The 12,555-nt window shown below is 36.0% G+C and overlaps 1 protein-coding gene across 2 annotated transcripts in view; it reads left to right on the top strand.

Annotated features, from left to right (window-relative positions):
* GUCY1A2 (guanylate cyclase 1 soluble subunit alpha 2) overlaps positions 1-12,555 on the top strand; it is a 284,330-nt gene that overhangs the window by 122,657 nt on the left and 149,118 nt on the right. The gene's annotated exons all lie outside the window — the stretch shown is intronic.

Raw genomic sequence — 12,555 nt, 5'->3', positions numbered from 1 at the left:
AATTTTATTGGGCAGCAGGAGATGAAGCCTCATTTAGCTTTGCTGACATGTCAAGAGATTTCAAAATTAAAAAAAAAAAAACAATTTTAGCACTTGAGTAAAATAAAATCATATGTTTCATTTTTGATCTAAAATTTCTTCAGGTCTCAAAGGTCCTGTAATAAATGTATTAGTACTGGACTTTTCCTTGCTGCAGAAGTGAGCTGTAAGACAGTAGACATAGATTTTGAAATACTTTAGACTTGAGAGGTTAGAGTTTGGCGTATCGGTTGGATTTAGGCAGATCTGAGATAAGGAAGCCAAGATTCTATGCCTCTTCAGATGTTTATAAGAATCTGTTACATGACCAAGTCATTTATTTTCTGTCATTTGACTTTCTGACTGATTTGTCTTTCTTTAAGCTTCTTTCTGGGCCTTTTTAAAGACATGGGAGCTCATCCTGGCGAAAACACAAAAAAATAAAGGTACAAAAAATACTAAGTCTAACCTTCCATGAAATGTATAATGTAATTATCTTCTGAGAGGCAGAAATTAAAGTACATTTTATCCTGGGAATATTGTTAATTAGCTTTTAAGTTATCAATAAGAATAAGGGACAGAAAACGCAAACCCAGAGTTATGGGAATGAAGATATTCATAGTACCCAGTTTTCATTTAATTTATGTGTATTATGTGAAAGTACATGGCAAATAATTGCTTTTTATCTGATGGACAGTTTTGGAGGTTTTTTTTTTTTTAAATAAAGAGTACTGGATTAAAATATAGCCTTATAAGTTGTAGCTTTGAAGAGAGCTTTTCTTGCTGTTTTGAATAACCATTTTGTACTATCTATAGCTTACCCTGATCTTCCTGTCCTCAACAATTCTTAAAAGAATTGGTTGTTTTAAAGTAGGGAATGGGCCAAAGAAGGAGGGTATATCAACATGCCAAATTGGAAAGGAAATCGGTTGCTTTTCTAATGATCAAAGAGAATATAGTATCAAGGATATGAACTTTTCTTACTATTCTTATGGGACAAGCAAACAATTGCCATAACCATGCTATCCAGCACCAAAAATGATGAATTAGACATTTACTAAATCATTATACTTATTGTGGTACAAACACCTGTTAGCTATAAAAGAAAAATACAGCCCTTAAAAGAAAGCAAAAGGCAAGGAAAGTAAAAACAATTGTGTTACTTTCCCAACAACATGTGATGATGAATTTCTCGCTCAAAGCCTGTGAAATAAAAATAGGTTGCTCATTCAGAGTCAGTTTTATTTCTCAGCATCTTTAAAAGACTTTTTCAGACAACTTACCCTCAGAACATAGTAGCTAGGCACAGGTGATTATTCATATTTTTCCTTTCAAAGAGAGGCCTGCTCAGGCAACTTTTAAAGTGATTTATCTACCGGCCGGCCCCGTGGCTTAGCGGTTAAGTGCTTGCACTACGCTGCTGGCGGCCCGGGTTGGGATCCCCGGCGCGTACCGACACACCGCTTCTCCGGCCATGCTGAGGTCGCATCCCACATACAGCAACTAGAAGGATGTGCAGCTATGACATACAACTATCCACTGGAGCTTTTGGGGGAAAATAAATAAATAAATAAATAAAATCTTTAAAGTGATTTATTTAGATTCACTGTGCTAAGAAGCTTCAGAGACTGATAAAGAACTAGGTAGGACTCTGGCCCTACTGGCCAAGGATGAAGATGATATTATAAATTGCAGCAGATGACAATCTCTAGTGGAATAATGGGAGGCTGGAATTACTTCTGACTTAAGAGATCTAATTCTATGGCTTTTACTCGAAGCAAGTATCTTAGAATATCTTAGGAGAAATGACCTACTTTAGTTTTGATGCCTGCCATTTAACCTAAAAGTCTTCATCTCTGTCACAGGCTACCTTTTCTTCCTCCAGTAGCACCTAGCATTATAAACAAATAATTAATTTGAACCAGGCATAATGGTTGGGTAGGAGACACAACATAAGGATGAGAGGAATGAGGGAATTAATAATGCAAGTGAGAGTAATTGCAATGATTGGCTTGAGGTCTAAGCTGGGTAGGAAAGGAAGTGAAACACGTGGGTATTTGGTGGCTGGAGAGAAGCATGAAGTCAAGGGACTGGATGCTTAAGAAGGTTTAGTGGTGGAGAGACAGTGGGAGAAGTTTTATGGATGAGTAAGACGGCTTGCAGATTTGAGATTTAAGATATCTTTGTCTCTGGATAATGCTGTCTAAATTCAGGCCATGTAAAGGGAGAGAGTAAGGTCAATAAAATAAATGAAATCAAGGAACTATGACAACAGGGTGCTGGATGGGTCATCCAGTTGAACAGCGAGTACAGCAGACTCCCAATTATTAATTAGTCAATTACTGAACATCTGCACAGGGCACTAAGGATGAAAGAAATTGGAAAACATACTATGTTCTCTAGGACTGTGGGTAACGGATTAAAAAATCAATTACAATAAATCTGATGGTTATAATATAGATAGTGCCTGCCACTCAGTAGACACTTAAATTTTTGTCAAAAGAATAAATGTATGCATGAAATCCTAAGGGAGCGTGAAGGAACTAACCCAGCAAGGCAACAGGGGAATGAGTATGGAAGAGTGTCATGGAGAGACACCCAGAAGAGATATGATTTGAGCTGAAGTTTGAAAGATAGTTAGCCATCAGCAAGATAGATGTTAGGGTGAGAAATTCCAATCAGAAAAGAAAGATGCCTCTCTGTACAAAGGCAGAGAGTCACGGTGAGGCTGGAGTACAGGATGCGTGCAGGAGAGGACTAAGGAAGCTCCTTTAGGAAGGACCTGAATGCCTTGCTTTGCTATTTGGACTTTATCTTGAAGGAAATAGAGGGCCATTAGAGGATTTTAAGATGGGATGTGATAAGATCAGATGTAGAATTAGAATTTCTAATGACTATTTTATTGGCAGTGTAGAGATTATATTGGAGAGGGTAATAGGCCCTATGGGGCCTTCCACATTTGAAGTGTCTATTCTACTAGACAATTGAATAGTCAGTCTTTTGTTTTTGTTTTACATCAAATTGTGTGTACAAATATATATGTACGTATATGTATAAATATTTGTATATATTTATGCTTGTGTTTATAAAAAGAGTTGTACATATAAATATAGATAACATCCCACACTATATATGTAGTATGCAGATAAGACGAGGTTTGTCTATGAGTAACTGAAAACCCAAAATAACAAAGGTTTATTTCTGTGTCAGGAACCCAGACACATTTTCTCTCTTTGCTTCATCTCCCTCAGCATCTAGGCTCTTCTTCATGGCCCAGGAGGTCTGCTTGAGTTCCAGTTTCATATACACATTCCAACTAACAAGAAGGAGAAAGGGATGGAAGAAATAGGTACCCTTTACCTTAAGAACCTTTTTACTCTAAGGATACATTCAACATGATGTGTCAACATATATCCCATTGACCAGAACTTAGCCTAAGAGCCTCACTTGGCTGCAAGAGAGGCTATAAAATATTATCTGTTCTGGGTGGCATATGCCCAGTTAACAATGATGGTTCTCTTACTTGGAAGAAGGGGAAGGAATACAGTGTGAGAACTAGCAGTCCCTGCCACATTCAAAGTGGTTAGTCTTTCCCCCTCCAGTAATTCTATCTAGAGAATATATGAGTGTGTGTGTATGAAGTTGACATGTTCTTAGAAGATCTTGCATTTGGAGAAACACAATCAGCACACATTTTGTGGGCAATAATAACGATAAATACAAGCATTTTTCAAAACGATTGTGTTTATATAGTTGGCTTAGTGTACCCTACATGTGATGATTGTAATAGGTTGCATTTGTGTAGAGATTTAAAAATTTTTACAAAGTACATTCACACCTCACACCTCCACCTCATATAGTCTATATAGCATTTCTAAAATAAATATGATGATGGTACTATCCCTGTTTTATTACTGGAGAAATGGAATTATGTGGTTTGATCTTGAAACTGGAATTCATGTTCATTAACTCCTGATTTGGGCTGTTAATAGAAAGGAATAATAGCATGGATTTTTGAGAACAGAAGATAATTTTTATTTTAGTTTCAATGAAGGTATGCTAATGGATATGACATTCTTGTCATTTGAAAACCTAGCATTCGAGAATCCATTTTTTTTTTTATCTCTTACCTGAGCAGTGATATCTTAGCCGTGGTCAGAGCATCCCATTTTCCCATAAGTGTGACTGTTTCGTTTTCCCAAAGAACACATCAGTTATTTGGTGTTGCTCAGTTAACGTAAGTATGACAGATAAATTGACTCATCAGTCATTTCTCTGCAACTGCAACACACAAACCTTATCTACATGTTAATTGTTTTTGACATATTCACTGTACAAAATAATCAGAGAATTCAACTATCTTTGTTTTACTGCAATATTATTTTGTAAAAACAGTACTCTGGTAAATATTATCACCATAAATGCAAAATGAAACAAAAGCTTTCAACAACTGACTCCAATCATGCCATACATTGCTGGAGGACATAGTTTATCATTTCTTCTCCAGTGGCCTTTCCAATTATTACAAAATATTTACAGCCTATTATCTGTGGGAATAGACCTTCTGAAGATACCTTTGTGTTAAAAATAACAAAAGGGAAAGAAAGCTATTGAGTCACTGACTGGGCCAGGAGTTGAGCCACGTCTTTTGAAAAGATTGAATTTTTAGTTAAAAATCCAAGTGACATTGTTTAAATTTTAAATTCTCGTTTGGTAAGAACCAAACTGACCACTAATCAAGGGCTGAAACAAGATAATCTGACATGAAGTTTCTTTATTTGTTTGCAATAAGGTTATATATTGTAGAAACTAATAGTATAGCTTTTCCCTAATTATTAATAATCTAATAATTAATAATCTCCATGGACATTTTTCAGTCCTCATCATACGTCTCTGTTCAGTAACATTAACTATTATTAAGTACTTTCTATGTCTTGAAACATTTTCTTCCTTTGATTTCTGTAACTTTACTCTCTTTTTTCTCTTTCCAAAGACTTGTCTGCTCTTCTTGGTTGCCTGTGCAGGCCATTGGATGAGGTTTGTTCCTAGCCTTTCCTCCTCTCCCCAGCTTCCTTTGCTTCTCTCTTCTCACTTCAGAGCAATTGTACATGCTGTTCTCTCCATCTGAAATATTCTTCTTTCAAATCTTTACCTGGTTAGCTCGAATTAGTCATTTAGATCTAAATTTAATCATCACTTGTTCGGGGAAGCCTTCCTTGAACTCTGATTAGTAAAATTACCTGTTATAGCCGTCATAGCATCATTCAGCTCTTCTAAACACATAACGTAGTGACATGTCCATGGAGACAGAACTCATGTTGTTTTACTCACAGTTTAATCCCCAGTGTTTAGTACAATCTTTGTGACACACTAGGTGCACAATAAATATTTGTGAATGAATGAATGAGTGCATTTTCATGGATATACATAACACATTATGAAAATATCCTTTGTGTAAGTTATACATGTGGAAATAAATATATCCAGAAGTCTCCTTACTTGTTGGCTGAGTTGAGATTGAAGCATAGTCAAAAAATGAAAGATGAATGTCAAATCATCAGGTTTCCAGGGTGAGATGTGGGCTTTGTTCTAAGTGTTGTGGGACTTAAAGGATGCTATTGCAGGCACAGAACAGGATGAATATAAGTGGTTAGATAGTATCACTTTAATCCCTTTCAATAATATTCTGCTTTCTCTGGATACCTTCAATATGTAATATCAAAGGCAAATATCTTTTTTTTTAATCCAAACACAGGCTTGGATACACAGAGAAGATGACATAGAGATATTGAAAAATTTCCCAGTTAGCTTAATGATGACCCTCAAATATTCAGTATTCATGTGTTTCTGTGATGAAAATCTGAGTGATTGAATGAGGAATTGTGGGACTTCTAGCATGGGTCAGTTTTATAGTTTGGGGGACAGAACTAATAAAATCTTAACATAATATCTCTAGTCAACATGTAAGTTAATTACATTCTTATAGTCTTTCATTAACAAGCATATGATGTTTTTTCCTCTAGAGATAAATTTTATTCTTTCGAGGGTAAATTTCAATGGCAAAAAATGCATATTTTTGACATGTGTAATTTTCTGTGAAATGATAGTAGGAAAATTGCAGATACTGTCAAATGAGAACAAGCATCAATGCTCAGCCCTGGGTCCAGATAGTTTCTTCTGTGGATTAGATTGATAAAGTCGTAGGAGAATACTTTGTGTCTGTTTTCACTAGATATTTTAAATCTTATAACACACATTTTGTCATAACCTAGCCGTTGGAAAACAATAATTTAGTGATTGTTCAAATAATTATTTCTTTTCTTCTCCCCCACCCCCACCTTGTTTTAGACTGATTGTTATAAATCATGACTTTGTTAAATTCTTACAAAAACATTTTGGAAACTAGAGCTATTAGGGAAAAGTAAAGTGCGCAGTTGGCAATCATCTGAATAACTTGAGTCATGTAAAATTCCACTTTGAACAATGCAAGTCCTAGTCCACTCACTGTGTCTTCCTTTTAGCCTCTGCACATCTCCACAAATTATGTAATAACTGGAGTAAATGCTTTGGCTACTTAGATGACAGTGATGCATCTATAAACCTCCCATCTCCAGGTATTATATACTGAAATGGAGTGTGAAAAGCTGAGTCAATTTTTGTTTTCTCTTGGCCAAAAAAAATGAGAAAAGAAAGAAAGGAAGGGAGGGAGGGAGGGACGGAGGCAGGGAGAAAGGAAGAAAGGAAGGAAGGAAGGAGGAAAACAAGAGAGGAAGAAAGAAAAGAAGAGAGAAAGAAAGAAAGAAAGAAAAGAAGAGAGAAAGAAAGGACAGAGAAAAGTGCTTGGCAAAAATTTCCAGCTGGGGGAGAGTGATTCATCATGCTAGCTGCCTTGCCATTGATTGATCAGGGCAAAGTCTGGGATGTTAGGAAGGAACTTCTGAGGGATGCCCTTCTCGTATGTTGTGATGACATTTGCGCCATTCCTTACTCATTTTCACATAAATTATATAAGAACGTACCCCTTACTAGTTATTAACATTTCAAAAATGCTATAAAACAAAATATGTTTCATGCAGAGAATGTTTAAATCAATAAAATTGATATGTCAGAAATTATTCTGAACAATTCTGTAGAATTGGTTGCAACTGTATTTACTTTAGAACTTTCCTTGTTTATTTCTTTATTTACTACTGAAAGTGCTGTGGATTACCTCTGAGGAGAAGAGGAAGAATGTAGTCTGGGAGGGGAGATCTAAGGGACTTCAATCATATTGGCAACATTTTATTTCTTTAGATGAATGATGAGTTAAATGAGTATTTGTAGTCTTATTCTGTTTCATATGTAATACATTTTTAGTAAGAATGCTACATTATAAGGCAGACTTAATAGTCCCTAGTTTTGTGAATTTGAGCAAGCAAGTCATATAATCATTCTGGATCTTAATGCACTTGATGTAAAAAAGCAAAAGACAAACATGATAATTTGTGGAGTTAGAGACTGACTAAGGTATGGCCATCTTTTGAAGACTACTCCAGTTTTATGATCAACTATTAGATCATTTGTACTTCATTCATCCTTTGAACATTTATGGCATGGCTAACATTTACATGCAGTTGACCTCATATAGAACTCTGTTTTATATGTAAATAGAGTTAAAGTTATTATAAGACTTCCAACATTTAAAAGGGAGGTGACTTTTCTAGAATTAAGTGTAATTGGAAGTGAAAGTATTAGGTGTTCATTGTCTGAACACAATCCAAACCTCTGCACAATTAGATTAACTCAGGGAAAATAGAATCATAAAAGGTTACAGCTGGAAGGAACCTCAGAGATGATCTAATTTGCCCCTTCAATTATAAATGGGGAAATGATTACAATCCACAGAAGCTTTAGTCACACGGCTAGTTAATGGAAGAGCTAGTACTAAAACTAAGATTTCAGAGCTTTCCTCACTGTTTCTTTACCACTGTATTGGTATTTCCCAAACCGTCATTTCCAACATTGTTCACATGAGTGTAACCAAACAAACGAACAAAACTAACAAACTATAACAATAGCCAGGATTTTATAGTAAAGTAACTTTTTTGAATTTTGCATCCTATAATCCCATTGTGGATTCACAATGCACTTTAGTGCTCTGAGAAGTCCTACAGTAAAGGAATCTGTAACTGTTTAATCCACTCTTTCCAAAATTGTTGACAACTGAACCCCTATTGTATGAAACACTCAGTACATTTTGAGGAAGAAAGTTTAAATAATGCTATAAAATTAGTCAAATCACCTTTTATTATCATGCAGTCTAATTGAATAATAGACCAATTTTTAAAATTAGGTTAACTGATATGGCAGCACATAGAGCCACCTTATCTGCCACTTAATGAAAAGGGTATTGACCCCTTTTCTCAATAAAGAGGTCAGGGTTCTGTAAGTGCTTTGAAAACTTTTCATTCGTGGCTCAGTGAAGAGACTGAGGAGAGAGAAGAAGGTTCTCTCTAATGAAAACTGACAAGGGAACATGCTCATGAAAATGGTAGTTAGTAATTATAATGTAAATATAGATGTTAGGCTGTGGCAATGGAAACAGAGAGAATAAAGAGAAAGAGGGAGAGAAGAAGAATCAGAGCCATTTCAGAGTGATAGACTGTTTTGGCTCTATCCTTTTCTCACTGGGGCAATCCTCAAACCAAATAAAAATACCAGAAAGTGTCATGAGGAAGATGAGTACTGTGAGGGAAGTAGGAAGGAGAGAAGGACATCAAAAACAGACATGCTAAAGATAAGTAGGGCAATATGCTACCTCCTCCATGAGATTATTTTTGAATCTCCCAACAAAATGAACTCTTCCAGTCTAAACTCCTAAAACTTTTCCTTCTTAACTCTGTAATTTTACTTAGCCCGTTCTGGATTTTCCTTTATTTAGCTGAGTATGTATTTTATCACACCCAAGATGTTGTTCTAGAGAACAAGGACAGTAGTTGTGTTCTTACAGGTACCGGCAGATTACTTTGTATGAATCCTCCTCTCAATGAACATTTGCTGAATGAATACAAACATGACAAAACCAACTAGCATGCACTGTACACATAGTGCATGACTACAGTTGAGTACGTGAAGTATTAGCTCTGATGATCCCTTCTCTCAAGAGAGAAACTTTAACAAAAATATTTTGAAGATTAAATATTACAATATTTTGTCAAATTTTCTTTCTTTCTTTCTTTCTTTTTTGTGAGGACGGTTTGCTGTGAGCTAACACCCGTTGCCAATCTTCCTCTTTTTGCTGAGGAAGATTGTCCCTGAGCTAGCATCTGTGCCCATCTTCCTCTGTTTTGTATGTGGGATGCCACCACAGCATAGCTTGATGAGCCGTGCATAGGTCCGCACCTGGGATCCGAAACTGCAAGCCCCAGCCCACTGAAGCAGAGCATATGAACTTAACCACTACGCCACCGGGCCAGCCCCAAGTTTTCTTTCTTTTAATAGCTTTCCATTCTCATCACCCTATATATAAGGAGACAGAGGGAATAATTCTGTTGCTAACTCTTGATAGGAGCCATGCTTCTTTTGGTTTGCTGAGATTTTTTGAAAAAATGGATTACCTAAATTTTAAACATAGGTGACACTACACAAATATTTGAGAAATAATATTTGGAAAAACCAAAGGAACAAAGCAAAGTCACTATACAACGTATGACCATTCAGAACTACTCTGTTTGAGGCTTTTTGACAATAGGATAGGCAGAGGGAGAGAAGATTCAAAAGTCTTCATTTTGGATAGATAATTAGACTACCTTTTAATTGATATCAGGCCTCTGTATTTTTGCTGATTTTATTTCTCAACACTTATACCTGCTATTTCTGTATTAATCAACTTCTAGACTACTTGGTTTCTGCATTCAATCCTATTGTATGTACAAAGGCTACAGTCTATTGGATTTTAAAGAGCCCTTAAAGGTTATCCAACACAATGTACATCCTACTCAGTAGGAGAATGTACTCTACAACATTTATTCAGCAAATATTTTTTGATTATCTATTAATTAGCAGACCTTCTTCTCTACATCAGGGAGGGATAAGATGAAGACTCTCCTTCTGTTCCCTGGATGCTCACAATCTAATGGGAGAGAAAGAAAAGTGAAGTGGACAGACTACTGGAATACCCTGTAATAAAGGATAAAATAGTTGTATATGTTTGAGATATAGGAGTACTGGCAAAGGATACTTAACACATGTGACAGAAGCTGGAAAAGACATTTTGAGGAGTAACATTTGAGCCAGGCCTTGGACATGAAACTTAGGCAACAAGGAGCATGGCAGGCAGAGGAGACAATGTACAAAGACATAGAGACATGGAGAGATCACAGACAATTTGTAGAATTATGAACAGACTGACATTTGTAAAGACTGTACTAAGAAAGGCTTTTTGTGTGTATATGTCGTTGTGAAGAGTTGAGGCTTAAATTGGTCGTCCACACAGCATGGTCACATCCAGACTTCATGAAGTGGCAATTACACTTTCAAATAGTGCTTATTGCCAGATATTTTTGCCTATATATTTTGCTGAGATCTGCCTCCAGTTTTTATCCACTGGCCATATTCTCAACTGCATTACTTAAAATTAGTCCTATTTCTCTTTTATGTGCCCATCTTTCAGATATTTAAAGGTGTGTCTTCCTTACCTTCTATTCTCCAAACTTAAGTTTCCAGTCGTTTCAGTGTTCATCATACTCTTCTTGGAACATGCCAGCCTTGAAATGTGGCTAGTCCAATTAATCAGTAGCCCAACCTGCGTGTAGCAATGTTCTGACCTTTTTCTGGATTCTAAGAGTAGGTCTATGAGTGCCATTATGATTGTATTGGTAGTTTTTATTTTTGTCATGGTTAATTTCATTATATATTGGCATATATTGACTTTAAAACTCATAAATTGCTTTTATATGATCTTCTTCTGGGTTGATTCTGCCCAATCTTGTGATTGTTCAGGTGGCTTTTTGAACCTATGAGTGAGTTTTTACATATATCCTTGTTCAATTCAGTTAATTTAAATTTAATATTGGTCTAGCATAATTGTCTGTAGAGGTGCTTAAATTTTCATTCTGTTTTTCTACATTATCAACTCCTTATGTTTTTGAATCATGTGCAAGTTAGACAAATATACTTTGATATAAATTTTTGATAAAAATATAGAATTTCAAAGGGTATATTACAGCATCCTGCAGCAGAGCACTATCGAGCACCATCAAGGTTGATAATATGCAAAATTTGGGGGTTCTGGCTGATCAGTTCTGAATTCACCTAAACCAGCTAATATTTCCCTATCTATTTTCCTAATTCATAATGACTATGTTAAATGCCTTTTTAAATCAAAGTACACTATGTCTTTGACATTCTCCAGATCAAGCAGTGTAATAACCTTAAAGCAAATGGAAATAGTGTTAATTTGGCATCCTTTTTTCTTAATGAACATTTGTTGAGTCCCATAAATTTCCATTTCATTTCTCATGTGAATGTGACCTTATTTGGAAATAGGGCCTTTGCAGATGTAATCAAGTTTAGATGAGGTCATTAGTGTGAGCCCTAACTGGCCTCCTTATGAGAGAAGAGACACAGGGACAGACACACAGGAAGAATGCCATGTGACGATGCAGGCAGAGATTTTGTGATGTGTCTACAAGCACATAGGAATGCCAAAGATTTCCAGCAATACCAGAAGCTAAGAGAAAGACATGGAGAACACGTTCTCCCCTAAGGCTTTAGAGAGAGCATGGCCCTGTCAGCACCTTGAATTAGGGCTTCTAGTCTCAAGAACTGTAAGAGAATAAATTTCTGTTGTTTTAAATCACCCAGTTTGTGGTACTTCGTTACGGCAGCCCTAGAAAATTAATACATCTAGGCATGGATGTAAGTGTCCACAATTCACTTCTACCCCCTTTTTGAAATTAGGCCATTATATACTCATCTTATTAACTTCTGACGATATTTGAGTCTCCAAAGATTATTGAAGGTGGATTCATAATGACATTTTCTAGATATTTTAATGTCCTAGGATACAACTCCTCTGGGCTTACACAAATTTCAAGTAATTAGATGCTTGTTATCCTACTATTCACTCATTTAAAACTATTTATTGATTGCTAACTATGTATTTGAGACTAAGCCGGGCACTGGAAATACAGACATAATCCTTGGACTCGAACAGTTTATGGATAAATGAAAGTGATAGGCCAGTTAAAATATCAATACAATATAGAGTATTGAAAGAGGAATACCCATAGACCTAGGAGAAAGCAAGAATAGGTTTACCTGGGAAAGCTTATCATAGCGTTAATTTAAGTCTGCATACTGTAAGATGTGTGGCAGTAGCCTAAGCCAAAAAAAAAACAAAAAAAACAACAAATTTACTAGTTAAAAATAAATGAGAAGAATGAAAGAGAATTATATAGCATGGAGATATGAGAGAGCAGGAAGCTTTCTGGGAATTGAGATAAGTAGACATGTTTGGAATGCACAGTCAGTGTCAGGAAAGAGAGCTGGAGAAGG

Source organism: Ceratotherium simum, chromosome 7 (assembly GCF_057802395.1).
Source record: "Ceratotherium simum simum isolate JZ-2026a chromosome 7, ASM5780239v1, whole genome shotgun sequence".
Classification (NCBI taxonomy): domain Eukaryota; kingdom Metazoa; phylum Chordata; class Mammalia; order Perissodactyla; family Rhinocerotidae; genus Ceratotherium; species Ceratotherium simum.
Note: the sequence above shows the minus strand (reverse complement) of the source record. Positions and strands in the feature narration are given on the sequence as shown.